This window comes from Ochotona curzoniae, unplaced genomic scaffold (assembly GCF_017591425.1).
Source record: "Ochotona curzoniae isolate NIBS_2020 unplaced genomic scaffold, NIBS_Ocur_1.0 scaffold_4505, whole genome shotgun sequence".
Classification (NCBI taxonomy): Eukaryota; Metazoa; Chordata; class Mammalia; order Lagomorpha; family Ochotonidae; genus Ochotona; species Ochotona curzoniae.
The window spans coordinates 51,755,090-51,774,724 of NW_024467118.1; the positions used below are offsets into that span (position 1 = coordinate 51,755,090).

The window sequence follows — 19,635 nt, forward strand, 5'->3', positions numbered from 1 at the left end:
GTTTGTGTTCTGGTTGCTCCACTTTCCATCCAGCTCCCTCCTCGTGAACCCAGGAAGGCCATAGAAGATGGTCCAAGGACTTGGGACCTTGCACCCACGTGGGAGACCTGGAGGAAGTTCCTGGCTTTGGATTGGCTCAGCTCTGGCCATTGTGGCTACCTGGGAAGTGAATCATCGGATGGACGATCTCCTCTGTCTCTCCTCTCTATATATCTGCCTTTCTGGTAAAAATAAATAAATAAATCTTACAAAAAAAAAAAAGCTTTCGAGACAAGGACAAGGATTCTCTTTGTAAAGTTAGGCTCCAAGTTTAGATTATCCTCAGCCACCTTGGCTTGGGCTTCCACTCTGCATCTTTCCTCCATTCTCTGCCTCTGATTGTCACAGAGTCCTGCTTGATCTTTAATCACATTCTAAGATTACAAGCCACACAGTCTCAGGGAAAAGCTACCAATGCACCGTAACAAGCGGATAAGGCTACACTTTTGAAGCCAGACTACTTTGCATCCTATCATGGCATATGCAACATGCTCTGAGAAAGTTGCTTGCCCTCTTATGCGTTAGAAATCTTAGTAGAAAGAAATGTATGTTAGAAATAATAAGATGGGGCCCGGCGCTGTGGCGCAAGTGGTTAAAGGTCCTCGCCTTGCATGCCCGGGATCCCATATGGGCGCCGGTTCTAATCCCGGCAGCCCTGCTTCCCTTCCAGCTCCCTGCCTATGGCCTGGGAAAGCAATCGAGGACAGCCCAAAGCTTTGGGAACCTGCGCCCCCGTGGGAGACCCGGAAGGGGTTCCTGGCTTCAGATCGGCATAGCATCGAGCATCGGCCGCTGTGCTCACTTGGGGAGTGAATCATCGGATGGAAGATCTTCCTCTCTGTCTCTCCTCTCTGTCTATCCGCCTTTCCAATGAAAAAATAATAAAAATAAATCTTTAAAAAAAAAAGAAACAATAAGATGTATCTCAAAGGGCTGTCACAAGGACTAAATGCATTAACATGTGGAAAATGTTTGAATAATACCTCACAATGAGTGATTAATAAATGTTAACACTTATTATGCTTAAAATACTGATTTTACTAGATTCATTCCCACCCTCAAGTTTTAGCCACAGATTTCATTTTTTAAAAGTTCTATTTATTTTTATTGGAAATTCAGATTTTCAGAAGGAGGAGAAATAGAAAATCTTCCACCCACTGCTTCACTCTCAAAGAGGCCAAAACAGCCAGAACTGAGCCATTCCAAAGCCAGGAGCCAGAAGCTTCTTCTGGGTCTCCCACATGGATGCAGGGTCCCAGGATTTGAGCTGTCCTCAACTGCTTTCCTAGGCCACAGGCAAGGAGCTGGATGAGAAATGGAGCAGCTGAGACTAGAACCTGCACCCATGTAGGATCATGACATGCAAGGTGAGGACTTTAACCACAGATTTCAAAGCATTCACATCATGCCAGGTTTGCTGGGTCACAAAACATTCAATCATAAAGGACTATCTGACTTGCTTCTCAAAACTGTCACTGAAGCTAGAACACCACACTAAGGAAACTAAAATTTGCCTTGCTGATCATGGAAGATTGCAAGCCACTTTAAATAAAGGGATACTATCATATTTTTTCATAATGATAATAATATTTAGGAGATGGTCACAGGGGCAAGAAACTAGCAGTAAATTGATCAACTGAGAAATAGCAGATTATGCCGGATGAAGAAGAAGAAGACATAAATTAAGGGGCAACAGCAATGGGTCCGATTTGACACTTAGAAAGAAGAATCAACATTTTCAATTACTGACTAACTGAAAATGAAAGCTGAGGTAGAGGAATGGCCTGTGGTAACTTCAAAATATTTAAACAAATTTCTGAGTAAATGGTAGCTTTGTTCCTCACATGTAGTATCCAGGAAAAGTCTTTTCTTTCCAAGTGGAGGAAAGAAGAAAAGAATACAGTCAATTTAGTTTGAAACCAGAACACATCTGGAGTTACAGAGAGAAGTAACAGCTAGAATTAAATATTTGAGAATAGGAAACTCTGGCATTCAATAGGTTAGCAGAGAAAGATTACCTAAGTGCAGCAAAGGAAAGATGAAAAACTTGGTAGACACCCAGAAAACTTAGAGAAAAGCATTTTCTAAAATCCAACAGGAGACATTTTCAGGGGAGAAGGAGTAGTTTAGGAAATCTGCAGCCATAGCCACAAAGGCCACGTGAAGATTTGTGATCACATTGTGAGAAGTTGCCCTGAAGTGTAGGTTCAGAAGTCACAGACCTTGACTGAGCAGTTCACGGGAAGAGAGCTGCGCAGTGAGTCAGTGTAGACTATCCTTTTTACAAACCTTAGTGAAAGAAAAAAAAAAGGAAATATAAAGGCAACTAAAGGCAAGAAAAGGGAGGTTTTAACGTTCTTGGTTTCCATGTTTCAACAACTGAGCTTGTTGATAGGGAAGAAAGATCACAGAAGGAGAAGATGCAGTTGAATGTGAGAAGGGAAAATGTCTTCCCAGGAGCTCAGTTCTACAGAAGGGGGAAGGAGTAGGATAAATCAGGAAGAAGCAATACCTGTAGAAGTAATGAGGCCTGGCAGCGGAATGGGCATACCTCAGGCCTAGCAGTGGAAGGGGCGTACCTCAGGGCTCTTGCTGCCTGAAGGCAGAATTTTGACAAGGGGTTCTCAGATTCCTTGGTTACAGCCCCAGGAAACCATGTCCGTTACCATACTCATTGGTCTCTTTAGTGGCTTTCCTCTCAGGGCCTTCTGTCTCAGTACTGGCTTGCTTATAGTTCCTGGAATAACCTCCCCAATGTGCCACCTGAGTGCAAAGCTTTGTCTCAGATTCAACTTTCCAAGGACCCAGGTCTAACTGATGTTGAGTTGGAATGTCTTTCTAGGCCTTCTATTCCAGCCAATGCACTCCAGCCTTTTCCTTGGCCTTTGGCTGAACAAGGTATATGCCATTTCCCAAACAGGAGTTTTAGTTTGGTTCCTTGTTCTTCTTCCTGACCGGTTATACTGCATCATTAGATTGAGTAGTCTAGGATGAGGAGCCTCTGAAGAGAGATGTTTTAAAGCAGTTGAAGCCAACTGCCAAGCTGGGTTCCTGAGTTCTGCACTGCCACTGATTCTAAATCTGACCCGTCATATCTTCTGAGACACTGAAATAAGTATCTATTCTTTTATCCATAGCTAAAGCTATGTCTACATTTTCATTGACATGCATCTTATAACAGTATCTACCTCATCCATCTGCATTAAAAATAGATCTAGACTAAGTGCAAGAGAAAATTCAGAGATAAGCAGGAGGTAAAAGAGTACCACTGTAGCAATTAGATCTCTTGCTTGGTTTCTGAGTGAGTTAGACAAAAGTAAATTTACAGGAAGTTAATAGTGAATGAGAGACTCAGATCTGGCATGATAGCCTATGAATAAAGTCCTTACCCTGAACATGCCAGGATCCCATATGGGTGCTGGTTCATATCCCGGCTGCTCTGCTTCCCGTCCAGCTCCCTGCTTGTGGCCTGGGAAAGCAGTCGAGGACATCCCAAAGCCTTGGGACCCTGCACCCACGTGGGAGACCTGGAGGAAGCTTCTGGTATCTTTGGATCAGCTCACTTCCTGTCATTGAAGCCACTTGGGAAGTGAACCAATGGAGGAAGATCTTTCTCTATCTCCTTTTCTCTGTATGTGTCTTTCCAATAAAAATAAATAAATCTTTAAAAAGAGAGAGAGAGAGAATGAATGAGGGATTCAAGGAATCAATTGATATTTGATGGGAAAAATTCAAAATGAACAGGAACAATGAAGTCCAAGTTATAGAAAGCGAGAAGCAGACCAGATCCACCTGGCTGGTATGCTACTGTTTTTTATCTTTCCCAGATGAATGGATGAACTTGTGTCAAAGTAAGTTTGTGTCTTGAAAAGGCAAATTATCTGAAGAAATTATCTCTCTCAATCTATCCACGAGGGTTCCTGGTGTGACAAAGTTATAAACCCTTTGACTCCTGATATGGAAGTTCAGAATTATTTTATGTAAAAGTTATGAAAAAGCCCCAGCCAGAAATGGAGATGTTTGCAGAGAGGAGAAAGCAAAAGAACAACAGATGTCAATGGCCATTCTAACCAGGCAGCCAGCCAAAGCTGTAGGCTGAGGCTGCCTGCGATGTGCAGATTATAAAGATCTGATCATTGATAAATAATAACAATCAAGGTTTACAATCTAGAAGACATAAAAACCTTGATGGTAATACAAATAAGATTTGTAGGACAAACCAGGAATAAATTGAAATAGACTCTTTTGGTATAAAAAGACAGCACATATATTATGCCAAAAATAGTATGGCAGTCCTCAAATGAAAAATGTAGGGTAAACATAAGACCAGTCAATTCTACTCCTAGGTATGTACCCAACACAACTGAAAACACTTACCACACAAAAATTTGTATGCAAATATTCATTGAAGCCTTATTTATAATAGCCTCAAGCCAGAAACAACCAAATATGTATCAACAGATAAATCAATGAATAAAATTGATATATTCATACAAATGGAATATTATCTGGCAAAAGGAAAAAATGACTTACTACAATATGGATGAACATTGAAGGCATTGTGCTTAAATGAGAAACACCAATTATGAAGGACCATAATTTGTATAATCTCATTTATTAGAACTGTCCCAAATAAGCCAGGCTGTAGAGCCAGAAGGTAGATTAGTGGTTGCTTAAGGATGGAAGATGGTAAAGTGTCTTTTTCTGCTAATTAAAGTGTTCTAATGTTCTAAAATTATAAAATTAAATATGTTGGTAGATGCAAAGAATACTAATCTGGATGTGAGGGCGATCTGGCTGCGACATCTGTCACCCCATTGATCGCCAGGGTTGATTCAGCTGATCTGGCTGGCTAGGCGGGTGTCCCCTTCCTCCCTCACCGCTCCATGTGCGTCCCTCCCGAAGCTGCGCGCTCGGTCGAAGAGGACGACCATCCCCGCTAGAGGAGGACCGGTCTTCGGTCAAGGGTATACGAGTAGCTGCGCTCCCCTGCTAGAACCTCCAAACAAGCTCTCAAAGAATACTAATCATCGCATACCAGTGCTGGAAAGGACTAGGAGAAGATGCCTGGCATTCATATAGGCTAAAAATAGATAGTCTATTTCTAGCAGCAGACTAGAAAATCTCATGATTTACTTGGCATTGGGCAGGGTACTTTGAAAGATCTTGCCTCAATGCTGGGAGGTTTTTAGCCATAAGCTAAATTGTACTCATTAGTTTTTAAAAACTTGTCTCAAAAGATCAAACTACTTTCAAGTAATTTCATTAGAATCCAGAAAAATAATCTTTATAGGAATATATATTAAAATGCAGTATTCAATAAAATTCAAAGACTAAAGTAAAATCAATAAAGTAAATAAAATAACAAAATCTAATAGATTAAAATTTCAAAGAATTGAAATTGGTCCAGAACAATTCTATAAACTAAAACTAGCAGACAATGACATTACACCAGTCACTTTACTCTTCGTAATGCTTGCTCCAATTCTGAATTATTATTTTTATCCTAAATATAGGTCTCTTTTTTTAAATTTGTTTTTATTGGAAAGTCAGATATAGAGAGGAGGAGAGACAGAGAGGAAGATCTTACATCCGAAGATTCACTCCCCAAGTGGCCAAAATGACCAGAGTTGAGCCGATCTGAAGCCAGGAGCTTCTTCCAGGTCTCCCATGTGGGTGCAGGGTCCCAAGGCTGTGGGCCGTCCTTGACTGCTTTCCCAGGCCACAAGCAGGGAGCTGGATGGGAAGTGGCGCCTACATGGGATCCTGGCACGTTCAAGGTGAGGACTTTAGCCACTAGGCCACTGGACTGGGTTCCTAAATATAGGTCTTTAATGAAACCTGAAGCCTGTGCAACTTCATGTGGTTCCACTGCTTTGAAGTTCCCTAAAATTGAATTTCTCTTTCTCTCCTGCAAAGGACTGCTGAAATTCTACTCTATCTTTCATTTGCTGCATCACCTTCGTCTTGCATAGCTTCATACTGAAAGCCTCAGTGAGCTTCCCTTAGCAATCTGGTTCCTCAAGGTCTGGCTGCTGCAGGTGTTTCCTGTTGTTTTCACACGCGTTTTGTTAAAAATATTTTATTTACTTATCAACTCTTTCGGTGGCAGTTTTATTCAGCTACAAGGTATTTCATTAGGGATATAAATAAGTTTCTCATTTTAAAATTAGAACATAAAAAATATTGTTGTGATCAAGTGTGAATGGGAGGGCCTGGCATTGTGACACAGTAGTTTAAGCTCTTGCTTCTGATACTGGTGTCTTGTATTGCCATAATAGTTCAAATCCCAACTGCTCTACTTCTGATCCAGCTCCCTGTATATATGCCTGGGAAGACAATAGAGGATGGCCCAAGGCTTTGGACTCCTTGCCACCCATGTGGGAGACCCTGATGGAATCCCGGGCTCCCGGGTGATTCTGGTCCACTCAAGGCCATTGAAGCTGCTTGGAAAGCAAACCAGAAATTGGAAGATTTTCTGTCTCTTCCTCTTTTTCTCTGTCATTCTGCCTTTCAAATAAATAAATAAATAATCTTTTAAAAACTAGAAAAGAAAGACAAATCCAGAATACTTTGTTTAAATAATATTTTAAATGATTGATTAATTTTTTTTAAAGATTTATTTTTATTATTTTTTTTAATTGGAAAGGCAGATATACAGAGAGGAGAGACAGAGAGGAAGATCTTCCGTCCGATGATTCACTCCCCAAGTGAGCGCAACGGCCGATACTATGCCGATCCGAAGCCAGGAGCCTCTTCCGGGTCTCCCACGCGGGTGCAGGGTCCCAAAGCCTTGGGCCGTCCTTGACTGCTTTCCCGGGCCACAGGCAGGGAGCTGGATGGGAAGCGGGGCTGCCGGGATAGAACCGGCGCCCATATGGAATTCTGGGCGTCCAAGGCGAGGACCTTAACCACTTGCGCCACCGCGCCGGGCCTGATTGATTAATTGTTAACAGCAACGGTAAATGAGAGGCTAGACTGGCCAGGCATATTTACTGAACTAGTTAATCTGCTAAACTGGAAAGATCCTCTTTATTTTTAATACCTGGCTGTAGTTTAAGATTGGCACATACTAAAGAGCCTTCCTTGTGACAATGCCCAGGAGGTGTGTTTGTCAAGAATCTGTGCTGCAGAGAGCAACAAGATGTGGTCCTGAAATGGGGGAACCGTGTATCTAGGTGTATGCAAGTGACTGCACTGGGACAGTTTTCTCTCCTATAGACGTGGACTTTTAGTGGAAAGCTAGAGGCTACCGTTCCACCGAAACAAACACATTTTAACCTCTGCTAGAGTAAGTCCAAGAATTCTCTTTGTGACATTTTCCAAGCTGTTCTTATTTTGTCTTGCCTTTGCCTGTCCATGTCAGTCTCTCATTGATTCTGCTACTTCCTCAATATCCTTGCAAAAATCCAAGTAGTTTATGCTACAGATGACCACATAAAATTTCTTTCTTTCTTTGTAAATCAAACGAAACCAAGCAAAGCCAGTGTAAGTGGATGACTCTGAAATTGGATCTCTATATTTCAAAATCTTTGCTTGCCAGTAGCAGGCACAAACTGTCTATTCTAACAGTTATAGACTTTAGGGAATGGGTTAAACTGACGCTTGGAGTAAAATACATTCGCTCTGTCCTTGCCTCAGGGTCTCTCTCTTTCTCCCTCTGTCTCTGTCACTCTGTCTTCCAAATAGATAAAAATCAATTAATTTTAAAAGTTGTAGGATTTTTCCTCACTGTCTTAAGGAGAAAACAGGAAACATTTCAATCTTAGAGGAAGCACATGTGAATCAGGTGTCCAGCCTTTATTTTTGAGAACAGTATAGATATTAATAAAGTTGTCCATGCACATATAAAATTCTCAAATGTAAACTATGAAGTTTGATATAAGAGGATCTTGTCTCAATGCACATGCATTAAAATAAGTTGTTTGTAATGAACATGTGTGGACCAACCAATAACTTAATCAACATAGTTGTATAATCACAGGGAATTTTTTTCTAGTACAATATGCAATTACTTTGAAGTGAAAGCAAGAAACTGTATCTTAGGGCATTGTATTTAAGTTGTTTTATTTTTTCTAAAAAATAAAAATAATGAAAGCTGAATAAAAAATGAAAATTTCATGTCGAAATGTCTATTTCAGCACTCTGTGCTCAAATCCAAATATTTTATCAGGCTATAACCCTAAGGAGTCATATTATCAGAGTCTTGTTCAGAATGGACATATGATGGTGAAATTAAGATTTTTTTCTGAATGTTTGAAATGTCTGTTCTTTCTCCACACTTGATGGATAGCTTGCCTGCACAGAGTCCTCACTAGGAAAATACAAATTTCCAGAATCTTTAAAGTAGCCTCCCCATGAAGAAGCATATTGTCATTTTTAAACTCAGATCTTTATATATGATGTTTTAAAAATAGGCTTATTTTTTTTTTAAAGATTTATTTTTATTATTTTTTTATTGGAAAGGCGGATATACAGAGAGGAGAGACAGAGAGGAAGATCTTCCGTCCGATGATTCACTCCCCAAGTGAGCGCAACGGGCCGATACTATGCCGATCCGAAGCCAGGAGCCTCTTCCGGGTCTCCCACGCGGGTGCAGGGTCCCAAGGCTTTGGGCCGTCCTCGACTGCTTTCCCAGGCCACAGGCAGGGAGCTGGAAGGGAAGCGGGGCTGCCGGGATTAGAACCGGCGCCCATATGGGATCCCGGGCGTGCAAGGCGAGGAGTTAACCACTTGCGCCACCGCGCCGGGCCCAAAATAGGCTTATTTTTATTTATTTGGAAAGCAGAGATCAGAGAGGCAAAGAGGAAGGAACAGAGACAGATATTCTGTCTGTTGGTTCACTCTCCACATAGCCGCACCTGCCACAGCCAGGAAGTGTAACTCCAACCAGATGACTACTGCGCGGGTGGCAGGGGACCAAGCACTTGGGCCATCTTCCACTTCCGCTCCAGATGCACTAGCAGTGAGCTGTATCCCAAACAGAACAGGCAGGCTCAAGCTGTCACTTGCAGCTAAAATGCTGCTACTGCCAGTGCTGATCCTTTTCTAATGCAATTTTAACTCCCGAAATCTTTTAGCGTCTTTTCACTATCACTGTTGTTCAAAATTTCATTATGATTTTCTTTAATTCATCATGATAAGCACTACACAGATTCTTTCAGCTTGATCTTATTATTTTTTGATTATTGTATTATATTTTGATAATTATATTTTGATAATTATATTTTGATTATTTTTTGATTTATTATTTTTTGATAACTCACTCTCATTTGTTTTTTTGGGTTATCTTTCTAGTCTTGCCTCATATTACTAAGTGTAGTATAGGAGGAGACGGTGAGGAGTTCTACAAACATTTCCCTTAAAGCATTACAATTAAAAAGACCCCCCTTTTTATCCAATATCCATATTTTTGTTCAACTCCTTAACTGCTTCCAATTTCTCTTCTCCCATTTTCTCTTAAACTCACCCTGACCCAGCTCTAACCCCAGGATTATTCTGCAATTGACCTTGTCGTTACCTCCAATAAATCTTGTTGCTTAATGGAAGAACCAGCTCTGTGGGATGGCATGGGGCTCAGCAGTTAAGTCGTTGTTTGTGATACCTGCAATCCATGTCAGAACGTTTGATCGAGTCCTTGCTGCTCTGCTTCTGATTCGGCTTCATGCCAATGTCCATTCTGAGGTAGCTGCCGATGGCTCAAGTAAGTAGACCCCTGTCGCATATATGGAAGACCTGGGTTAAGTTCTGGCTCCTGGCTTCAACCTGGTCCAAGCCTGGCTTTGGCAAGCATATGGAGAATGAAGCAGTACATGAAAATCTCTCTCTCTCTCTCTCTCTCTCTCTCTCTCTCTCTCTCTTTCACTTCCCCTCCTCCCTCTCCCTTTCTTTCTCTCTACCTCCCCCTCTTCTTTCTCTCTCCCTCTTGTTTTTTCTGCCTTCACGTAAAAGCAAACATAAATAAATTCTTTTAGAAACTAAAACAGAATCAATTCTCAATCTCTGTTTTATTTTTCTCCCGGACATATTGATTACTTTCTCTTTCTTGATAAATCTTCCCCCATGGTTCCAATGCCATTATCTCCAGATTTTCTTCCAACCTTCCTGACCAACCTTTGTAATCAAAGTTTTCTTTGCTCTTTGCTCCTTCTCTGCCAAACATCTCAATGTTGGAATTCTGTAATGTATTTTGCTTAATGTTTACTTTCCCATTTCCACGGAATATACGCCCTATGACAGCAGTGACATTTGTTTTGTTCATGTAATTTCCTCAGAATTCAAAATCTGCCTGCCACATAGCAGATTCTCAATAACTCCATATTTCTTAGATTCCCCCTTCCACTTAATTTTGTTTCTCTCATACTGGAGACATTTTCTTTTTCAGTTTCAAATAATCCTTGATTGTCTCTATAAGAGGCATCAAAACAGCTAAGTGAAAAATAGCTTTATGTATAGCGATGTATTTTGTGATGATTTAAATAGTAATCTGGGTTATGTATTGAGGTGTGTTAGTGTCATTAATTTTTTTTCTAAGCTGGTCTATTTCTCCCAAAGACCATCTTCAGGTTTCCTGCCAGAAAGTATTTGCCTACCTCACAGTATTCTGGGTTAGACGACATAGTAGATCTCACTCTTATGATGCAAGTTTTCATTTAATTTGTGTGTATAGCTCCTATTCTCTGTTGTTGCTGGTGCTCTCAAATCAAAATGCTTTCTAGATCAAATTTTCTTGGGAATAAATAGAGATAAGGAATAAGGAGAGGAAGAGTTACATTGAATGGTGAATGGTTCTTACAGACCCCGTACCTTTCAGTCAATGACAGATCACATATACAATGCGTTCCCATAAGATTAGATTTCTCAGCTGAGTGACATCATTGTTCTAATTTATGTAAGTTCATTCCATGATGTCTGCACAAGAATAACATGGCTTAGCAATGTGCTTTTAAAAATATCTCTCTTTGAATCAACTCCATCAACCTGACTTTCAGCATTGACTTTAACCTTGGAATTTCATAATTCTTCCAAAACGTTTTCTGAAAGGTAGCTGTAAGCTTTTACCTCCTCACTTGTCATTTCCATTTGCTCTGGCATTGTGGGCTAATGCCTTTTTGTTTCTTGGCTGTTGTTTTAGTAATGGGGTACAGAACACAGACGAAAGTGTGTAGCTTTCTTTAATGGATGACACACCAGTGAATTTACACACACACACACACACACACACACACACACACAAAGTTCAGATTATTTTTTGAAGTGAGAACTTGGCCAAAATAAAAGGTAAAATTTTTCTGAATAATCATCTTAAAAATACTGTTTTTATTGTAAGAATAGCTATACTTGTGTTTGTTTTTGATAATATTACTATTCTTCTAGCTGTAGAGGGAGACATTTTGTTTTTTTCCTTTCATGAGGCAAGAGAAAAAATAAAATAGAATCTGGCTGAGCACACTTCTAGCTGAGGGGATGTGCAGTCCTTTCAACATGACAGTATTCTAAGACCATGAATAAGGGCCAAGCAAGGCCCCAATACAGAAGAGATTAGTAACTGCCAAGTCCCTGTTGACATGTTTCTCCCTTGCACTGATTTCCTTCCATGATCCATTATCCCCAAGGCTTCAGAATGATTTTCTAAACACTGCAGCCGCTAAAAGTTTGTCTTGAGGTTTAAGAAGGGCTTATGTTAAAGTCTGGGTTAGATGAGGGAAGAAAGTTGCCTCTGTTTACAACTACTACCACTACCATATCAAAATCTTCTCAGTGGCAATAGCAGCATTTCAAGGAACAACCATGGCCCAGAATGCCAGGAGTTGGACAGGAACAGAGTAATCAGCTTTTCTTTTTTTTGGCCAATAATAGAGGTTTTTTTCCAATCCAATAGTTGACACAGTTTTGTCACTGTCAGCTGTGAAGAAGATCTGTCACCCTTGGGAACTCTGTGTCCAAGCTTCAGGTCCAAACCAAATTGCTCTCCTATTAAATTGATAAATAAGCTATCCATGCTGCCTGCTAATCCATGAATTGTCTTCACTCTGATAACTTCAATCTTCTTTCAGGTTATCTTCTAGTATAGTTAATTATTTGCTTAACAGTGATTATTCAGAAAAGTATTTCAGATAGGGGGTGGATCTTAAGGCCCATTTGATGCAGTGGGTTCGTTTTATAGAGAGGAATATTGAGATTTAGAAATAAACTGACATATTCAAGGGCTTATGTTGAGCAACAACACAACATCAAAAGCAAGGCAGATCCCAATTTTCAGTAAAATGAAGCAATGAACACTTGACTATTGCATTCATTGTGACATGATGCAGATTGATTAATTCAGAAATTATTTATCTGGCATCTATTAATTTAAACTTTCCACTAGTTACATTAACAATAGTTAGAGTAATTCACTAGTAAAATTGGTTTAGTTCTACCCATTAAAAAGTGCTTTTCTATAGCAATTTCTCAGACCTACTCATGCTACTGACAGTAAATTTTTCTTTTTCAGGACTTTGCCTGAGATAATATCCAAATGGAAGGAGTATTATTACTTCCGCTTAAGGAGACACTAGTAGGATCTGAAATGAAGACTCCTTTCCCAATAATTAAAATATGCCCCGTTCTAAATATTTGGATAAAGAGCACATTTTAAGTTTAAAGTGTTAACATGGTATTCAGACCACAAAGTACCAGAAAAGGAGTATTCCACAAAGTTGGGAGAAAACGTTGGAAGCATAACCATCAGAGAGGTATGGCTGCAGAATACACTACAGCATGTAAGATCAGTTAGGAGTCTGGTTCCTGAGGGAGCCTGAGAGCTTCCTAAATGTCATCGCTGCAGGCTTGACTGGATTGAGTGGGAAGACCTGAAACTAAACCTTCCCAATGGGACTGGGTCAGGTACCCCACAACGAACAGGTGTCCAGCTCAGCATACACAGTACCAGCCAGGGTCAGAGGGTATGAATGGTAATTGTGCTGCGATTGATATGTTAACTGAAGGGTTATTCAAATAAAGTTTTCCAAAAGCAGAAAGAAACCATTTGTCAGTACTCCACTAATCTTCTGAGAGGCAGAGCAGCCTGAACTTGGCAGAATCATACTGTTGTCTAATGGAAATATTCTCAGGCCAAAGAAAAGTATAGCTAACCACTTTCTTTTATAAGAAAAAAAGCCTACAAAATGACCTATTGTCCTGTATTCATATTTTTCATGGTTCAACACTCCCTCAGCTTACTTACTCTCTAGGGTGATTACTCGGGTCTTACTCTCCTGCCCACAGGAGGTTTTCGGTGCCAATTAGCCAAATAGCGTACCTTGCAAAACAGTTCTCTCCTTTTCTAAATGAGCATTTCAGTGTCTCTCGTCTTATAGATTTCTGGAGAGACCGTTAGATGTGAGTCATTTTCCCCCAAAGACTAATTACTTTAACAGTAAGTGTATAAAATCTAACTTTGAGACAAACATGGGACATATGGTCTTCCACTATCTGCCAGTCTTATTTAGTGAAGCCCCTTTTACAAACTGTGCCATAAGATATGTACCCTGAACATTCAGCTCCTCAAACACGGGATCCAGCCTGCTCCTCTAATGTCATTTAACAGCTTTGGTTCAACTGTGCAAGGCCACAGCTTTGACCTTTCTCAGTGGCAGTTGTTCCACCATGTCTGATTCTATCATCTCTGAGAAAGCATCGTGAATTAAAGGATACTCTAGCTCCCGGCAACTTCAGTTTCTGGCTTACCGCCACCGAACATGGACCCTAGCTCCTGTCACTGTCTGATTGGATTCCAGATATCTCCAGATTTCTGAGTAATGGTGAAAAACATCGATCCTGGGCTGGATTGCCTTTGTACCCAGATTCAGCCTGTTGCTGGTGGTATGATCTTGGGTGAGTTATTCCAACCTCTGCGCCTCAGTTTCCTCATTTGTGAAGTGGGAATCATCCGAACACTGACTCAGAGCAGTTGTGAGTTATTAGAATTATTACTGTGTCCAGCACACAAGGGTGAACATTTGTCAGCCATTATTATTGTCATTACTGTCCCTCCTCTGAAAAAGTGAACATGGAATTTATTGATTGTTTGAATTAGGAAAAGGCAAAGGCAAAACAAACAGGAAAAAATTGAATTTAAAAAGGTTTCATTTTATCATAGAGATAATTATTAAATCAGCCAGATACTCCCATGGTTTTGCTTTTGAAATGTTAATGGTGTGATTTCCTTGCAAACATGAATGAATCATTTCCACTTCTGCATGTGTATCTCTTCAGCTTGACTTTCTCTGCTGTATATCATCGGGATTGCCTTTTTGACAATAAGCTTTAAAACTTCTGAATGAGTGGCAAGGTAATTTTTAACAGAAAGGCCAAATACCAGGAATGCATGAGTCTAGTAAATATCAAAGAACGGAAAGAAAATAGAACTTTGGAATCTTACTGGAAACTGAGTTAAGGCATGGGAACCACAGAACAAATAGCAAACAACTGCTTGAATTACGTCAGAATGAAAAACAAAATCGAGGGACCTAGATGTCCAGGCCAAATAATTACATTAAATGATTAATACTGCTAAGCAGTCACTGTTACACACTAGAAAAACATCTTGACGATTTTAAAATAAAAGAAATAACTTGATTAGAGTACAATTGATACATACAGATAAATAATTACACAATTTTCTACCTCAGGGAATGCTTTTGCTTTTCTTAAAGATCAAGTACAATGACTCTTTCATCTTGACAAGTATTTGCCTGCCACATTTCTATCACTGAGAAAAGATTGGCTTCTTTCCATATTTTGGTTGAAACTACCATTGAATTCATGTCTTTGTAGATAAAATTTAACTGCCCTTTGTACTTACAAAGCAAAGCTTCAGCTGGACTTTGGTATTTTGTAATCTTCAGCTGCGCATTACTGGAGTTAAAGTACAAGAATTCTCCGGATCAGTGCAATTCTGAGAGTTTTAAAATAGCATTTTTGTAAATGTATATCATTAAATCGTTTATAGAATCACACACGGGAGTATAAGAAAGAAAATAGCAGTGTTGGAATTTGCCCTTGAATCTCTTTGTTCTTTGTTTAATATTTCTTTTTTATTAACCTTCTTGTTTAGCTTATTTTCTCTTACGTTTGTTACTGGGCTAAAGCCAAAATCAACACTGCCCCCTATTTCTAATCAAATAATGGAGAAACAATGACAAATGCTGAGCCCAGTTTGAGGATTCAATGCAGCAGAGTGACTGGACCAGGCCTGAGCTGTGTCTGACTCACTTCCGACTTTAGGCAAGTTATTTAATATCTCTGCAATTGTGATATGATTTTAATAGTGCTAATTTACTTCAGGTGTGATAGCAATCAAGCAACAACATTTGGCTTTTGGGGGAGGTTAAGCCGATCAGTGAAAAGGCTGTTTTCTGAAACTTGAAAAGAGAGCTAGAATTATACTTACTTTCCATCCCCTTTATATTTTAAATAAATTAGATAGGAGTTTAATGTAAGTGATAAGATTTAGTTTTGGTGCTAGAGCTGTGCTATGGCAAGTTAAGCCACCACTTGTGATGTTGGCATTGCATATAGGCACTGATTCGAATTCCTGCTTCTGTATTTCTGAACCAGCTCCCTGCTAATGTGCCTGGGATAGGAGCAGAAGATGGCCTGGGTGCATGGACCCCTGTTCCTAGAGAGAAACCTAGAAGAAATTCCTGGCTTCAGCCCAGCCTAGTCCCAACGGTGTGGCGATTTAGGGAGTGAGCCAGTGCATGGAAGATCTCTGTCTCTTCCTCTGCCTTTCAAATAATCAGTAAGTCTTAAAAACAAATAGATTTATAGTTTTCATAGACAAAATGAAAAATAAAAGGTCATCTTACAATTTATACTCCAGAAATAAAAGTTTCAGAAATGCCATTATTTCATTCACTTGGGGATTCAAAACATTCAGCTTTTTAAGGCATTTGTTGAATATTAACTGTTGAGATAAGTAATAACAAATAGTTATTTTCCATTTTCAGAAAAAGAGAAAAATTGGAAAACAGTAGCCTTAAAGGAGTTTCTAAAACTGTTTATAGATAAATTTTAACTAACTTACACTAAGTTTATAATTCACTAATGAATACTATCCTATTAAACATGCTTCCTTTAAAACACCAAATAAACTCATACTTTTAGTGACTTTTTTCTTTTTTAAGAATATTTTGTTCTTTTATACTGGCTCATTTAAAGCATACTATTTTTGAAATTTTACATGCTGTTAATATACTTTTGTACTGTTTCAAAATGTTATATGTTAGCTGTAAAGCATTTTTTATTTTCAAACAATATTTTTTTCCTTTAGGTTTGTCATGGTTTAATTAACTAATTTAAGAAATTTGGTGGGGGAGGAGTAGAATTTAAACTTTATGGTAATCTACATAAAATAATATAGTCCATCAAAGAATAGTCGCTTAGAAACCATTTTAATTATAATAATGTAAGAAATACAACTTGTTGTAGAATAAGGAACAGCAGAACTTGCTACAACTTTTTTGTAAGACAGATTTGCAGAATAATGACTTACTAGAATGGCAGAGTTCAGGTTTTTCAAAGTAAGTTTCTTAATGCAGTACTTAAGCATTTCTTCAGTTTTGCAGGCAATGTCAGGATTACAAATGAGGGAACTGGCACTGTGGCTCAGCAGGTCAAAAAATTTTCATTGACCCCTTATTTATTTGTTTAATCAATTCTAATGCTAATCAATATTTGCGAATGCTATATGATACATGAGGATACTTTAAAAAGTTAATGGAAATGAAATTAAGAAGGTGAGTCTGAAGTAGACATTTGACATAATGGTTAAGATCCCCTTGAGGGAGGTGGTACAATGTTGTGGTAGTGACTTGTAGCACTGCTTACAATGATGGCATAGCAGTTCCTTTTTCTTTTCTTTTCCTTTTTTTTAAAGATTTATTTTATTTTTATTGGAAAGCCAGAATTATGCAGAGAAGGAAAGACAGAAAGATCTCTGTCCCATGATTCACTCCCCAGGTGACCGCAACTGTAGGAGTTGAGCCAATCCAAAGCCAGAAACCAGGAGCTTCTTCTGGGTCTCCCACATGGGTGTAGGGTCCCAAGGCCTTGGGCCATCCTCAACTGCTTTCCCAGGCCACAAGCAGGGAGCTGGATGGGAAGTGGGGTCACCTAGGTGCATGCAAGGGGAGGAATTTAGCTGTTGCTAGGTTACTGCATCAAGTGTGGCAGGGCAGTTTCTTTATCTGAAAGAACAACAGAGAAAAAGAGAGAGAGAGAAAGAGAGAGAGAGAGAGAGATAGAGAGAGATTGAGGAATTCTATCCTTTGGTTCACTTTCCCAAATGGCTGAAACAGCTAGGGCTGTGTTAGGCCACAGCCAAAAATCCTATCCTACTGTCCTAGGCACATGCCCAGGCAAACGAACCATCATCTCCTGCCCTCCTATGCACATTAGCACGATGCTGGATAGGAATTGGAACAATGGGACTGGGATGAGCATTCCAGCATCTTATGCTAGTATCCTAGGCAATAGCTTAACCTACTTCACCATGATAGTAGCCTGAGAGAAGGTTTTATGTTTTTAATAACATTTATTTATGTTAATTGAAAAGGCAGATTATACAGAGAAGGAAAGATGGTGAGAGAGGTCTTAAAACTGCTGATTCATTTTCAAATAGTTGCAGTTGCTAAAACTGAGCTGATCTGAAGCTCAAGCCAAAGAGCCTTTTCCAGGTCTTCTATGTGGCTGCAGGGTCCCAAGGGTCCTCTGTTGCTTTTCCAGGCCATAACAGAGAATTGAATGAGAAGAGGTGTAGCCAGATGACAGAACTGTATCCATATGTGATGCTGGTGCTTGCAGATTAATCTGTTGAGCCACCATGCTAACCCCAACCCCAAAGAAATTTTAAAATATACTTATTCTTTTTTTTTTAAGATTTATTTTTATTATTTTTTTTATTGGAAAGGCGGATATACAGAGAGGAGAGACAGAGAGGAAGATCTTCCGTCCGATGATTCACTCCCCAAGTGAGCACAACGGCCGATGCTATGCCGATCCAAAGCCAGGAGCCTCTTCCGGGTCTCCCACGAGGGTGCAGGGTCCCAAAGCTTTGGGCCGTCCTCGACTGCCTTCCCAGGCCACAGGCAGGGAGCTGGAAGGGAAGCGGGGCTGCCGGGATTAGAACCGGCACCCATATGGGATCCCGGGCGTGCAAGGCGAGGACCTTTAACCACTTGTGCCACCGCGCCGGGCCCAAATATACTTATTCTTATACAAGAGCCAGAATCAGTCTTTGGTACAGAAACATACTGTTTTAAGCTATTTAAATTTCAAGCCAATCCAATAATTTCTGAAAAAAAAAAAGTTTGCCCCCACAACTGCACAAGAGAACTTGATGAACTAAAATTTTAAAATATAATGTTTTCAATTAGTTATATTAAAGTAAGCTCTGGAAGCCACAAAGAGTAATGCTTTTCAATTCTAACTGAAAGCAAATTAAAATAATGATAACCTTGTTGCTATCACAGAAGAAAAACGGGACGTTAGTCTTCCTGTTTCTGCTTAGCAGTTCCCTCTGTTCCTCGAGGCGAACAGTTAGTCTCTCAGCTTTGTTTCCTTAAGTGTTGATGATATCTGAATGTTGTCACTTCCTGTGATTACGCTTTGTGTGCTGTAGCCTCTTGGAATAATTCTTATTACCTTAAAACCTCTTATATATTTTCAAAAAGCATTGTGTTTTCCAACTAGGTGGTATTTTTCTTGCCTTAATAACACATTCTGATTTCTCATTCTATGTAACATTAAAAATCTTTGATTTGATGTTGAGTTTGATGGTGATTTTAGAATTAAACAATAGAAGGGCTTGAATGAAATTTTAAAATATAACACAATTATTTTTAAATTTGCGTAAAAATGCATTTATGGTCAACTGAAAGCATGTATCAAACTAATCATTTACTGTGCAATAACTTTGGCCATGGCCTTACCCCATTTAATTCACCAAATTTTAAATATCCTAGGTACCATGTTTATGTTTTTTTTTTAGGATTTCATAAATGAAAATATGTCTTTTAAAATCTAAATAAGCAATTACACACCCAAAGTTTCTATGTAAAAAGCATGAACACTTTTATGAAAGGCATATTGTACTAAATGTTCCTGATTGTGACACAGAATGGAAAGGACGGAGGAAATTTGAAAGTAATATCTGACACATTCAGCAGGCCCAGGAACCTGGCGTACATTAATACATTCACAGGCAATAGCATTCATATAAAAATGCTATGTTGCTAAACCATTTTCTTTCATGAAATCAGCCACAAATACTTTATTTCGAAACATTGCTTTGGGCACTTATTTTTTTTTTAAAGATTTATTTTAATTTATTTTTTTTAATGGAAAGGCGGATATACAGAGAGGAGAGACAGAGATGAAGATCTTCCATCCGATGACTCACTCCCCAAGTGAGCACAACGGCCGATGCTATGCCGATCCGAAGCCAGGAGCCTCTTCCGGGTCTCCCACGCGGGTGCAGGGTCCCAAAGCTTTGGGTTGTCCTCGACTGCTTTCCTGGGCCACAGGCAGGGAGCTGGAAGGGAAGCGGGG

The 19,635-nt window shown here is 39.6% G+C and overlaps 1 protein-coding gene across 1 annotated transcript in view; it reads left to right on the forward strand.

Moving 5' to 3' along the window:
• The first annotated feature begins 15,229 nt into the window (after nt 1-15,229).
• Nucleotides 15,230-19,635, forward strand: part of FGL1 (fibrinogen like 1) — a 30,271-nt gene continuing 25,865 nt past the window's right edge. Inside the window, exon 1 of the mRNA XM_040965992.1 lies at nt 15,230-15,309. The gene's annotated coding sequence lies outside the window, so the exon portion shown is untranslated. The remainder of the gene's footprint in view (nt 15,310-19,635) is intronic.